Source organism: Nipponia nippon, unplaced genomic scaffold, assembly GCF_047370975.1.
Source record: "Nipponia nippon isolate SJK-2023a ecotype South Korea unplaced genomic scaffold, ASM4737097v1 scaffold_17, whole genome shotgun sequence".
NCBI classification, from domain to species: Eukaryota; Metazoa; Chordata; class Aves; order Pelecaniformes; family Threskiornithidae; genus Nipponia; species Nipponia nippon.
The window spans coordinates 9,014,364-9,028,008 of record NW_028262333.1 but is presented as its reverse complement, the minus strand read 5'-3'; the positions used below and the strand labels follow the sequence as shown (position 1 = coordinate 9,028,008).

Sequence of the window (13,645 nt, the reverse complement as noted above, 5' to 3'; positions counted from 1 at the left end):
GCGCATGAAAGGATGTGACCTACCCAAAGAAACAAACCTGCTGAATTACTGTACTTGAATTATGCACAGCACATACAGTAAATGCAACCAACTACCAACCTTCCACTCAGAGCAGCTGCTGAGTAATACCTGAATTTGCTCATATACTCAGTTCCACCTCACCTTCCAGAAGACTTTAAAAAGCACCAGGCTTAAAACAAGCCACTTTTAAACTGGATATCTTCCAATTTTTTTCGTTCTTGAAGCCACTGTTTAATGTTACTTATCTGTAATTTTACCTTAGTCCCAGGGTTTTACTTGAGGGGATGCAGCTCCATCACCTACCCAGCCCAGCCATTTCAAAGAACAATTCAGTTTAAAAAACAGAAAGCAATTCAAGAGGACTTAGTTTAGCTTTGCAAACCCTAGAGATGAACAAAAGTGGTCCTGTCTAACCCTATGAGAAAAAACAGATCAAACCACAAAATTTTCTGGAGCTGGCCTGTCCAAACACACACCTTAAGGGCTGACCAGTATTCGCAGAATCTCACAAAACCAGAGACAACTACACCAGTCAGTGTATGAACTGGGGTGGCTGACAGAAGAGTAATGTTATCATCAGAAAGACATTTATTCTGCAGGAGTCCATGATTTTAAGGAGTTCTTCATGGAAAATGTTTTTTTATTACCTCCAGTGGTTGGGTCTGCTGAGATACGTTTGGGTTTTTCTGCTGAGCGCCGAGCCTGCACCAGCAGCTCCTCCAAGGTATTAATTTTAATGTAATTGAATTTAACTTTTAAAATTCTGAACATGACACTTGGGTTCAGAAACTGTGGTATCTCATTGACTTGATCAGAAAGTCCTGTAGCACCCCCAGCATGATTCACATTTGTTATTTTAAGTTCCTAAAGAGAGGGAAAAAACCCAACTACCTACTCTCACTCCTACTGTACCCACTCTTAACTCTAGGTCGTTACCCCTGTGTGGCTATTTACTTTTCAATACACCTACTTGCAGATTTTGCATCAAACAAATGCAGAAAAGGAAACCAACTCAGAATCAAACCTTGACCATTCAAATTAGGCAGGTAGTGGCACTTCCCTCACCAACTTTATGTATGCATTTATTTTGAATTTACCGCATTTCCCATATGTGTTTCCTATACACACACGTTTCCCTTTCACCGCAGCAAGCAGGCCCAGGCCACCTCTGCCAGCGCTGGCAGGACCTAAGATAAGTCCAGATCATGATAGTCAATGTTTGTTTACCCAGTCGTCTTCCCCCACGATCTCAAATTATTTGTGTAATGAAAAATACTATTTCTTTCTGAAAACTGGGCCTTAGTTTTGCTTTTAGACCACCATGGCTACAATGCACAGAAGAGCTTCCCCACTCTGGATAGGGAAAATTAAATCCCAGCTTATTACACAAGGCTTATGGATAAAACACTCAATAACTTAACCTCAACTTGCAAACTAATAAGATACTTGTCAGAATTGCAAAGGAGAAATGTAAGGTGATCTCGCCACTTACTTACAAACAGTTTCACATTCTGTTTCATCACCACCTTCTTTCCAGAGGTTTCCAGATCACAGGCGAGAAGTTTCCAATACTCAAATGGAAGCCCCGCTGATATCCCCTACTACCCCCCGTTTGCCATGCTGTGGTACACTGGTTTGGGGTCCCGGGGGAGCAGGACATACTGTCACACACCCCCCAGCTCCAACACGCTCATTGGGTGCCTGCGGACAGCAGAGCATTGACCCAGCACTTCCCTCCCTGTCCACACGCAGCCCGCTGCTGCCTTGCATTGCCAACCCTTACAAGCACGAGCAACAGCAGCTAAAATGAGAGTGGAATATCATATTCAGAAAACATCGCAGGAGGTTTTAACTGGAAACAAACAGCATCACAAGTTTCTGTTCTGATAGATGAATCAGAATTTGGGTGCAAATTACAAATCAATCTTCAGTTCCTGCACTTCCAGCGCTTGCTGGATGAACATCAGAAAACATGGCAATTAGCAGGACAATTGGGCCTTCCTTTACTTTCAGCTTTCTCGAGTCACCTCAAAAGATCAGGTAAATGATAACCAGGTAAGAAAGACTTCCACTGAGCCTGCCCATAGTTTGTGCCAGTTAAACTGCACAGCTCACATATGGGGTAACGGGAAGGTTTGCAACAGGTTCACCACTCCCGATACTGGGGCTGAGATGGCCATGTCCTACAAGGCTCAAGTCATCCACAAACTCCTCAAGATCAAAGCCATACTCAGCTACTCCTCATGCTTCTACAGGGTGAAACAACCAAGCAAAACTTAGCAAATAAGCAAAAGATTAATACTACCACAGTGCCTCGGCATCTTTTAAGACATCAGGGTATGTATCATGATAAAACAACAAAAGCTGGGCAAAGTCTTTAAAAATAAAGACTCTGATGCAACTTATATTTAACGTCAATGCTTCTACAGAAAAAGGAAGAGGCATAATTTAGGATGATTACTGATACCATTCAGCAATTTGAAATGGCTTGTCGAAGCCTCTTGCTCTCAGTTATATGAGAGAGAAGACTCGCACAAGTCTAGCCCACAGGATTTGACCCAAAGGAAACACAGTCAGATAACTTCAACGTGTAAATTATTTCTTCCCATGACTTTATCAAAGAGTGGGGAAATACAACAAACACTGAGGTTACAGTACCTGTTTATCATAGCTGAAATATTTAAGCTGTTTTCTTTTTTTTTTTTTTTTTTTTGTTTTAAAGATACACAGAGCTGTTAGCCACATCCTTGAGTCACGAATGCCATGAGCTGTAGTGGACAAAGAATATATTCTTATTAAAAGAAGCCAAACCCTTCTTTAAAAATAATAGCACTAACTATGGGACAGAATGGAAAAATAATTTTAAAATACCATATTAAAAAAAAAGTCAGTGGAAGAAACGGCAAGTATTAAATAATTCATTTCAGCTAACAGCCCATCAGTAATCCATAGACTAGAAGTAAGGTTACCATCAACAGTAACCTCACGTAAAAGGTATAAAAGAATTTATTTCCCCAAGCCTTGAGATCTACAGAAACCCAATCTAATTCTGGTCAGAAACAGTCCTGAATCAACCCCAATTCTCTATAACAATTTCTTAAGTTATTTGAATCTTCATCCAGACTTTGAGGTTTTTTAAGTACAATGCTCTGAGTATTCTCAAAGGCAATGGAAAAAAAAAAAAAAGAAATCTGGATCTGATATTCTTGGCAGCAGCACAATCTTCATTCTAACAACTTCCATAAGTACTGGGCTCTCATGTCTTGAAGCATATTTTATCTGTGATACACTTCACATGCAAGGTTTTTTAATTTTTATTCCTTGCAATTAAATGTTCCTACTCCGTCGTCACAACAGGGTCTAAACTTTTGGTGGAGGACAGAACTCAGTAGCGACCTCCTTGACTGCGTGCAGTTTGAACCACCTACCACGAGCGAACGAATAAAGCAGAAATAATGGGAAAGTCCCGTCCCTGCCTCCTTCCCCCTCAGCTATCTGTAAAAGCATCATCTGCGTTATCTCTCCGACCTGGGCTGCCAGCAATCCCCCTCTCTGATAAGCACGAGGCCCATGCTACCGAACTTGCTGCTAAGTCAGCACTAACCCACTAACTTCGGACGCAGGTGACTTCCATCCACTCCCCATAAATCCAGACACATTATCCTTGAAAAGCCACAGTCCCCACAGCACCTGCTTGCAATTTCAAACATATCAAAATAATGGTTGCTCTTCCTCAGTTTAAATATTACCTTCAAAAAGTTGCACATTTCAAATAAATGGTGAAAAAATTCAACCGCTAGAGCCACAGGTGCAAATCGTTTTCCCAGTGGCCAGGCGGCCACTGGATCTGTCTAGCAATCTCCAAATTATATCATGGAAATAAGCTTACCGTTTTGCTTCGTTTTTGTTGACAAGATGCCACACAGAACAGAGTCACTTGTGATCATTTACTGAAAAACACAGCCTATGCTGGGAGAGGTTTAAAAAGTATTTTAGCTTTTGAGAAGTTATAAAGGAAGGCTTATTAGCTAGAAAATAAAAAAAAAGAAAGAGGTGTGATACACAGAGAGACCTCCCTCAGATAGAAGCATGAGATAAGGTTGTGGTTGAAGAGCAGCAGGAGCTGAGAGCACAGGCAGTGGTCATTGCTGTGCCTCAGCTTCCTGTGCCGTCCAGTCTTCATTCCCGGAAAAGTGTCATAAAATGAAATTAAAATGAACTTACTTCAGTTTCTGAGATGAATGCAGTGCTGCTGAAAGGTTGGGGATGGATAACCCTGGATGAGGAATTCTGCATCCCAGGGATGGGTCCTGCCTTCCGCCCCCTTCCCAAACCACGCTGCCGCAGCCACCTGGTCCTCGTCCTCCGCCGGGCTGCTGACACAGGGGAGGGGTCGGTCCTGTAGCATCAGGTCTGGTCTGCAGACTGGCAGTCCAGCAGAATGTATAATGCAATTTCCAGAAGTTCAAATGAGTTTTCAGTTCTGCGATCTTGCCAGGATTCAAATCAATCATCAGAAACATCCTTTATCCAGTTGTTACTCACTGAGCTTCTTGGTTCTGCAGAACAGCTCTTCTGCTTCTGCAGCTTTCCAGTTACAATAGTATCTCTTTATTTAAAATGCATTAAAATGCAATGTTAGGTACTGACTATTTGCACAATAGTCAGTATTATTTATTTGCAAAGCTCTTTAAGTTGATGAATTTAACAGTGCAGCATATTGGGTAATTACATGTCTACAAGCAATGCACATCATGTGAAAAGCTTTGCTCATGACAGACACTTGCAGAAGCAAGGGCTGCCCTACCATAACACACCACTACTATAAGACACGGTTTTAACAAGCATTGTAGCTGGTTCCAAGTTTCTACAAGCACTGTTTCGCAGCTGGCACAGATCTCTTTTACGCTAACAAAACAATAGCTCTTGATAGTAAAATCCCATTTTAATTTCCACTCCATTTTAATGGAATTTTAGTATCAATTTCTACATGTAAACCTCAGCCAGGCTTAGAAATTGAGCTGCAGGCCTGCAGCAAACAGCAGGAGTGCAGCTGCTGGGAAAGGGCCAGGACTAAGCCCTTGGAGAAGACTAGAGTTTCCTCTGCCATGGCCTTGGCAGCCCCACAGAAATCTCCTACACCATCCGCCATCCCATTGCCCCGGCTGCACGGGGCCACCTTGCCTCTTAATGATTGAGTTTTGTCAGAAGCACGAAGCAGCATTTTGTTGGTAACAAGCCAACGCAACTGCAAGGTCCTCGTTACCCCTGTATTCCAGGAACACCGAAACCAGGCAGGGCTTAAGGTGAGCGATGCTCTCAGGGGAAAACGTTAAAAGTCAGACTGGGATCTGTCTTGCTTTGATGTGCTGAATGACACAGGTTTCACGTGTGTTTCCACCGTAGGATGGCTCAGATCACACCCCGCAGCCTTTCCAGCTCAGGGCAATCCTACTGTGAGTTATAAAAGCTGCTAAAAGTGGGCAAAATGTCCTATCTTTACTACAGGTAATGTGCCAAGGAGACAAGGTCATTTCTATTCCCCCCCCCCAAAAGGATATTGCATCAACTTACCATGTAGACAAAGCGTAATTATTGGATGCTTTGGCTTGTCCTATGGAAGACATTTGTTCTGCTGTGCAAGTCACAACTGTCACCGTGTCCTTTTACCCTGGCCGTGGCTCATGGGCACCACGGCACATTGACCCGCTGCTCCCACTCCCGAGTACTGCACTGGCCCCTCAAAGGCAGTTAAGGGATGAGCATCAGGCACAGGTAAGAAGTCAGGATTTTAGTAACAAGGAATTTGTTTTTAATAAAACTTGGTGTATTTTAAAGTTTTGTTTGGGTTTTTTTTTTTGTTAAATAAAAGTACTTTAAATAAAGGAAAGCTGGTTTCTAGGAAGCAGTTCAGCCCTGATGGGGTCAGGCAGTTGGACTAGATGACGGCCGCAGGTCCCTTCCAACTGAACTATTTTATTAATTCCTCCCTCCCAAGCACTGAATGCTCTTTCTCACATTATTTGAGCTGCAATCTGCAGCCGATGCTCCGGCCAACATCTCACCCAGCTGGATGCAATCAGCCTCACCACTCCCCACAAGGCTTTTGAGCAGCGCTTGTGTTTACGTGGCACCCCAACACGGGTTGGTGGCACTTGTGCTTACAGAGGGCCCCGAGCAGGGGACATCCCATGGGCAAGGCTCGCTTCAAAGCTGGCTGCAGTCAAACCTGGGCAAAGGGAAGTGTTTGACAGTGCTGGCTTTGAAGAATTTCCCAAGTTAAAATTTCCCAAAGAATTAAACCCAAATTGCAAACTGGTTGTGACTTTATATACAGAAGATAGATAGGTCAAGTGTTCAGCTAACAGGGGTTGTTACTTTACGTATTAACAGCCCAGGAAGTTTTTCTTATGACACTAGCGTGGTTGGGTAAATCTTTATTTTGAGCAAAGAGATTTCTTGGCCATCTATGTGCTCTAAGACACATGAGGGATTTGATCCGGCAAATATTTAGAAGAAAAGTGGAATTAGCACAGCACTTCTGGGGTAACTCTGGGCGCATTTACAGGACCGAGCCTCTGACTCCTTCCAAACGGTGCGGTGAAGCTGCTCAGCCCCTCTGGGCTGGGTGCTGGGTCACAGGAGTTATCTAACCCCCCAATCGTTCTGTTTGCACACTCGGCTCCGCACACCTGGATCCCGATACTGAGAAGTGCTGAGTTTTCCCACCTTTAACTGATATGGGTGGGAGATGCGGTTGCCTATATCTGTATATCAAGCCCAAGACCTGTGCTGGGACGTTTCTTAGAGAACATTTAGTGCCTATTGGTTGTTGCTGTGAACAACCACATCTCACGTTGACCTGCCTTCAGGCAATATTTCTTAGAGACAAAAAGCTTCCTCACCCGTTTTATCTGTTTTCAGCTCTTGCGATAATTTTTGTGCTAGTTCAGTAAAAACCAGACAGCTATCACTGAATAGCCGTGGAAATGGAGGAATTTATTCACAGGTTAGGTAGAACATTATGCACTTGTTCACCCCAGCCTGATGGTGTCATTTCTCATCCAACAGAGGGAAGGGTATTTTACAAGTTATTTGCTGTTCCCTACAGCTTCTCTATCGCAAGGAAGGGTTGGATTCAGCCCATCCTGTGGTGTTGACTCCAGTGGAGCTGGGAGTTGCCTGCTCTGCTGGAAGCTGCTCAGAGGCCCCTGGGAGGCACCAGCTGCCGTAGCTGGGTCACAAGCCTGCGACAAGGGAGCGAGCGATGGCAGAGCTGACGCCTCCTGCGATGGGGACGCTCCATCGCTCCCAGAAACGCAATGGGAGCAAGCCCTGCCATTCAAGTCAGGAGCTCTGCCCCCATCTCAGCCTTGAATCCATGCCTTGCCTCTGAAGCCAACGCGCTGGCTCCAGGACTTGTTGCCCAGACTCCTCTGTAGCCAAGAGAGAGGCAGACATTGCCAGGACATGGCCACCTCCAATGGGAGACGCACACCCGCCCCATGACCAGCAGTGCCCGCTTTCCTCCTCTGGCTGTAAGGAGGCAGTGGGCCCTAGGTGAGACAATTCCCCCCCGGCATCATCCCACCAAGCTGGCACAAGCCAGGCAGTGCTGGAAAGGGAAGCCATACCTCGTACTAAAATAACCAGGAGAGCTGAGGGAAGAGGAGCATGCCCAGGAGTGCCAGCCCTGCTCCAGGCAGCAGGGAGTGAGGTTCAACAGGCTTGGGGTTTTAAAATCCAGCCTCCCAATTGAGTACAAGACACGCTTCTGACTTTCGGAACTTGGAGCTGCTGTTTCTGAAAGACATGAAAGTGCAACCACAGACAGAGCAGTGCCTTGGCAGGAGCTGAATGTCAAGTGTTAAAAAAGAGGCACTGATTGCAAGATGGTTAGTAAGCAGCTTCTGATCTGTGTGAAGCTTCAAGTTTGTGGTTTCCCAGGTATGAGCTAAAAACGGCTTTTAATCATCAAATCATTTCCTCCTAATTGTTCTCCAGTTCTTTTATTGACCAACAAAGGCAAAACTTCATCATGCAAACACTTATGCAAATCTTGGATCTGCTCATTGGTTTGGCAAGTTCACAAGGGTTTGCAGGGTAAGGACTGAATAGGACAAAAATAACATGGATTCCCAACAAGAGAAATCCCACTGCTGAAGGCACTGGGGTGGGCTTGTGTCCCAGTGTTTCAGAGAGCATCTGGTAAGAACTGGGTACAGTTTGATTCCTGATGCTGGTGCACTCCAAAGGCCAGCACCATTCCACTTGAACGGCCTGGCTGCATATTTTGGGTAAGCTGGGCGTGCAAATACCCTGAACACCACCTCTGCTTGTCAAGGCTGTGTCTTGCAGTTCCCCCCTTCTGTGTTTCAACCGAGAAGGGAAATGCTGCTGTCAGGCCCCGGATTTCTTGTTTTCTTGTTTTTATTTGCAGAATCAGTGTCATAATTTAAATGCTTTCTCTCCCCCTGCTTCTGCAAGCAGCTCACAAATTGCTAGAAACAAAATCGGCCGTAGTAGCTCAGAGCCCAAGAAGAGACAGGCACAACCAGTGCTGGCAGCAGCCGTTGGGGCCGGCACAGGCAATGGGGAACGGAGAGTCGGGTGAGCACGTGCCGACTTATTCTCCTAACTGAATAATTGCAGAACCAAAGGTCTGGTACTCACAGGGGTGATTCTCTGTGACGCTTTCACTTGCTTTTGGACAGCTATTCAGCTACGAACATTTTTACTCATCTTACTTGTCAAAAAAAAAAAAAAAAAAGATTCGACAGTAAGATCTAGTGGCTCGAAGCAGAAGTCTCTCTCAAGGAAGCAGACCATCCCCACATCGTCAGTTAATGCTGCTCTCGCACTCCTCAAGTCTCCCAGCGAGCTGTTAATGGATTAACCGTGCTGTTGCACACCCGGTACCGCTCCTGGCACCGACCACTGCCGTCACCCCGTTGCTCATCAGATGCAGCTGGGGACCAGCATGCTGCCCCAGCCTTTGGTTTTGCTGTCTGTGGCTATCGGGGTCAAATCAAAACTAATAAGGATGGAAATATTACTCTGAACTCATGTGAAAGCACCCGCTGGCACCAGCTCCATCCCTGGGAAGTGGCGGCGAGGGGTGCCCGGTCAGTCCCCAGCAGCTCAGGGGCTGCACACGCACGGCGTGCTGCTGTTAGCTTACCCAGGGCTATTAAGACGTGGCTCTGCTCTGCTCGCCAAGGAGGCAGGTGGAGCGAGCACAGCCTACAGCCTTCGGCTGATGTCCTCCACCTTTAAATGCACCCAAAGTTGTACAAATGCTTCTTGTGTACCACTTCAAAATCAACTACAGCTTGCCATTTCCTCTTTCCTGTGAGTAAAACCATGCTAGTTATCTAGAAAATCCAAGTTATCATTTACTCAGAGCAAAACACACAGATGAAAAACCGCAGTGATACAACCTGTACAAAGCTTCTGACTAAAAGGGCCGGGGGGCCCGGCTGCTTTTCTCTCACGGGCAATGCAATCGCAAGTGAGCTTTTCTGGGAAGGAGCATTCAAAGATGGGAGCACGTAACAATTTAGATGCTCCAGTCTTACTCGGTTACAATTCTGAGTCATTGAGCAATCTGGATTTCTATGCAACATGTTAATGCAGAAATTATTTCTTTTTAATGATCTACATGATGTACGAAGTCTTTCTTGCTTGAATGTGACATAGTAGGACATTTCCACCCAGCGACAGTGCCCAAAAGCATATCAGACCATGCTGCCGTACCTGGATGGCTCTTCTCTACATATGCAGTGTCCCTGAGCTCCCCTGTATCCTCCCAGTCCCCAGGGATGGCAAGTAAAACTCTATTGGATGTAAATTATACTAAAACTATGTTAAACAGATGCGGCTTTTCAAATATAACATTTTCCACAGAGAGACAGATATTTCATTCTGAGCTGAGCAGACTCAGTTAAACAGAAACTCCTTCTCACTGTTGTTAAAAGACCTGGTCAAATAAGAAAAGGTTTCAAGCATTTGTACCAATGCTTTCTCAGCCTCTCCTTATTTACAGGAGCAATTTTCATGAACGTTCTTATTAATTTTTTTCAAATAAATCCAACAGGTGCTTGTGCCCCATTGATGCACTCTGTTTCTTATTTGGTGTCCATAATGTTGCCCTAAACGAGAGCAAAATGCAGACTTTCATCCATTCTGTTTGGATGTGAAAGCTGACGATCTTACAGAGGTCTCCCCCGCAGCAGGAGCGCGAGATCTCTTCCTGCTGGGGACGCAAAGCCAGCTCGCAGCTCCCTGGTGCACGGGGCCTCCCCGGGGCGAGCACCCACCCGCGCAGCCCCCCGCCTTTCTGCCCTCCTCTGCTCACAGCCCCAAACGCCAAAAATACTCTGGCAATGCACTTACACACAGGAGAGCCCGCAGCCCATCGTCTCTGGCAGCCTTCCTCCTTACGGTGCCTTTTCAAACCATGGAAAAGCAGCTCAACTGCATCTTCGGCAGCTTTGGGAGCGGGCGTGGGGAAGGTGCATGGCCAGAGGCACAGGGCAGCCCGCCCAGCTGCCTGCAGGACTCAACATCCCCTGGGAACAGCGAACCCAACACCTGCACCTTCGACAAAAAACATGAACTGTGATGGTCGCTGGGAGATGTCAGCGGCGATCTTGCTCCTGCTGACTCGCTGCTCCGCTCAGCTGTGCCCCGTGCTATATGAGACCAGTTCCCTTAATATCCGCATCCTCTGCGCTGAGCACCAGCCCTCCCAGACCCGCTAGTGCCCTTCACCGGCTCCTGCGAACCCAGCGCTGTGGCTAAGGGGCTGCTCTGAGCCAGGAGCACCCAGCAGGCCCTTGCCCCCTGCCATGTGCACAAGCCAGGGTGCTCCCTGCCCCAGGGCCACGAGCAGGATCCTGCTGCATGGGCAAGCATGCGGACTTTTGCAAGCAGAGTTCATGGGGGAGGTTGGTCAGTGAGCAGAGCCTTGGCTGGGCCGATGGACTCAGTAGGAGATTTCCATCATTTATTTTGGCAAGGGTAAAACCACGTGAATAAGAGCTCGATGACCCCAGCTGCTTTGTCTGCTAATTTGAAACAGCTCCCTCCCTCCTAACCCAGAGCCGGAGCAGCCCACGCAAGAGGCCGAGCTGCGGAGAAGCTGGGATCCAACTGTGACCAGCTTGTCCAGGGAAAGAACATGTGTTCCCAGCTGCTGGAGGAACTGGGGAAAGCCATGCTGGAAGCAGATGAAACCTTTGCATGGTAAAGGAGGACACCTGCAAGAGTCAGACTTGGCTCGTTATTGACAGGGTCACATCCCGCAGGCACATGCGGTCAGCACTTCTCCCAGGGCAAGGGCTGTAGCAGGCAGGGGACAGCCACAGCCATCACCTCCCTCCCTCCCACCGACACAGGCATGTTGCACATTTTACAGTATTCCTCCCACCAAAATACATGTGTGGAGGTAAAGCGAGACCAGAGAGCATGAATAAATTAACACTTTTTAGGAAGTGACAGCCTAAGGCTGCATGTGGTATTAGCGCTTACAAATTCATATACCTCACTGAGTCAGAAATGTTCCATTTGCCTACCTTCATTCAAGAACATTAAAGCAGAGGAAAACAATGCAGAACCAAGTGAAAACATTATATTGTGGTAGGACCTGGGAGAGATCTTGCTGCCAGATGCCTGAGGTGCAGCAGCCTCTGCAGAGGGCTCAGCGATGCCCCGTGGGCAGTTGAGCACCCGGACCGCAGGTGTTCAATGCTCACCAGCTGAGTGCGGCTGCCATGCTCAAACGAAATCACATGCAAGTGCTCCACAGCCAAAGGAACAAGCAGTCCCAGGGGCTCAACTCATCTTCTCCAGAAGACGGGGTAAGAGCCAGCATCAGCCACTACTCCAGCTCCTCTTCCAGGCGCCGAGTCACTTGGAGGCTCTGTCCCGGTCTACAACTTGACATGGGTAGAGGACTGCTGAACTGCAGGAGACCAGGGCTGCGTGAGTCACTCCACCCCGGCCCAGACAAGCAGAGAAGATTCAAAAAGTTCATCAGGTCCCACGAGGTCTGTTGTCTGGTAGTCTGGTTGTGCAGTGTTATACATCCAATCTTCCATCATCTTTGCAGATACAGACTACAGACACCAACAGCAATAGCCACTGCAGCTATAAGGAATGATAAAGAGCCCCAAGGCCTGAAAAGATTAGCAGCCACACAAGGGGCTGTTGGTATTTGCTCAGCTCGCTCCTGTATTATTTTACATCACCATCAGGCTTCAGATGTTGCAGGGCTCTCACCTCCACACTGGAGGCTGAAAGGGCATCTTTGAATCCAGGCCCTATTTTGCAGGTGGGGGTCTGATGCAGCAAGAAACCACCCCCCAGCGTGGGGTCAAAGAGCTGACCCCTCCTAGGTTTGGCTATTCTTTCAATAAAAGCATACCAAAATGCCAGTGCAATGAAATTCCTCTGGTCGTCTTCATCTCCTGGGAGCAGAGGCACCGGGAAGCAGGAGGACGTTCTGAGCAAGAGCTCAGCCAAGCCAGCAGCACAGCCCCACCTGAAACCTGTCCCTTATCGCAGCACAAGGGAAGGGGCAGCGCTCTACCCTTTTCAGGTCACAGGAGGGTAAAAACAGGATCATTTCATAAACTTGACTCAGAGGTGCCCCAGAACAAACAAGGGAGTTAGAAACACCCTGGGTCACACCGAGGGCACACTCAGGTCTGCCATTTCCGACCCACATCTTGACTCGAAACACCTGGCAAAGTGTATTTCTAGCCCAAAACATGTTGCAAAACAGCTTCACCCATGATCTCATTTGCTAGCAAACAGCCCCACACAGCTTTGTTTTTGGTATCTGGGCTGCATGAAGATTCACAGCAGAGAACACTGGGGGCAAGAGTTTAATCAGAGACGTGAGCTGTGGCCATGGGGCTGCCCACCCCCGTGCTGCAGCCGGTATCACGTCCCTGCTGCTGCTGCTGCCCACCTGCCCCAGCAGCTGGAAACTAAAACTGCAACCACACTCCTTCCTCCCATCAGAGAGCTGGGTGCTGGTTTGTGCACTAGTTACGCCTGCCCACACACAGCAACACGCTGCAAGGACTCGGGTCACCGGAACCCTGGTTTCCCATATAAGTTGCTGATGCAGTTGTGAGCCCTTGGAGCATAGCAGAAAACCAGATTTCAAGGAAAAATAATTCTTCAGCTGCGTAATGAGTTTTGACCCAGTTGATGCTTAACATCAGGTGAACAACTTGGTTTTATCCTTGACTTTCTTTCAAGGACTCACTAGAAATCTCAAAAGAAACATCCCAAAGCGCATGCTCGAGCCAAAGGCCATCTCTGAAAGCTGGAGAATGCCTGGGAGGCCGTTTCTCCCAGGGCTTTGCGAACAAAGTCTGTCTTTGAGGCGATTCTGTGTGCAAAACAGCAAGCAGAGGTAAGTGATGGGATGTGGACTGCCTGGCTTTGCTGAAAGGTCAGCTTCCAAATGGCACTGCAGAGGGTAGGCAAGATTCTCCTCTTACCTGCACAGGCATCCCAGAAGGTATGTGCAAAGCGCTGGGGTTAGCTTTGTGTCTTCAGGTAGTCCAAGATATCCAGCATCTCTCCCATGCTCGTGATGAAGATTCTC

At 47.3% G+C, this 13,645-nt stretch overlaps 1 long non-coding RNA gene across 1 annotated transcript in view; it reads right to left on the bottom strand.

Annotated features, from left to right (window-relative positions):
- LOC148056161 (uncharacterized) overlaps positions 1–4,363 on the bottom strand; it is a 41,494-nt gene extending 37,131 nt beyond the window's left edge. Inside the window, exon 1 of the long non-coding RNA XR_015703911.1 lies at positions 4,246–4,363. This is a non-coding gene — a long non-coding RNA (uncharacterized LOC148056161). The remainder of the gene's footprint in view (positions 1–4,245) is intronic.
- Positions 4,364–13,645: the final 9,282 nt, after the last annotated feature.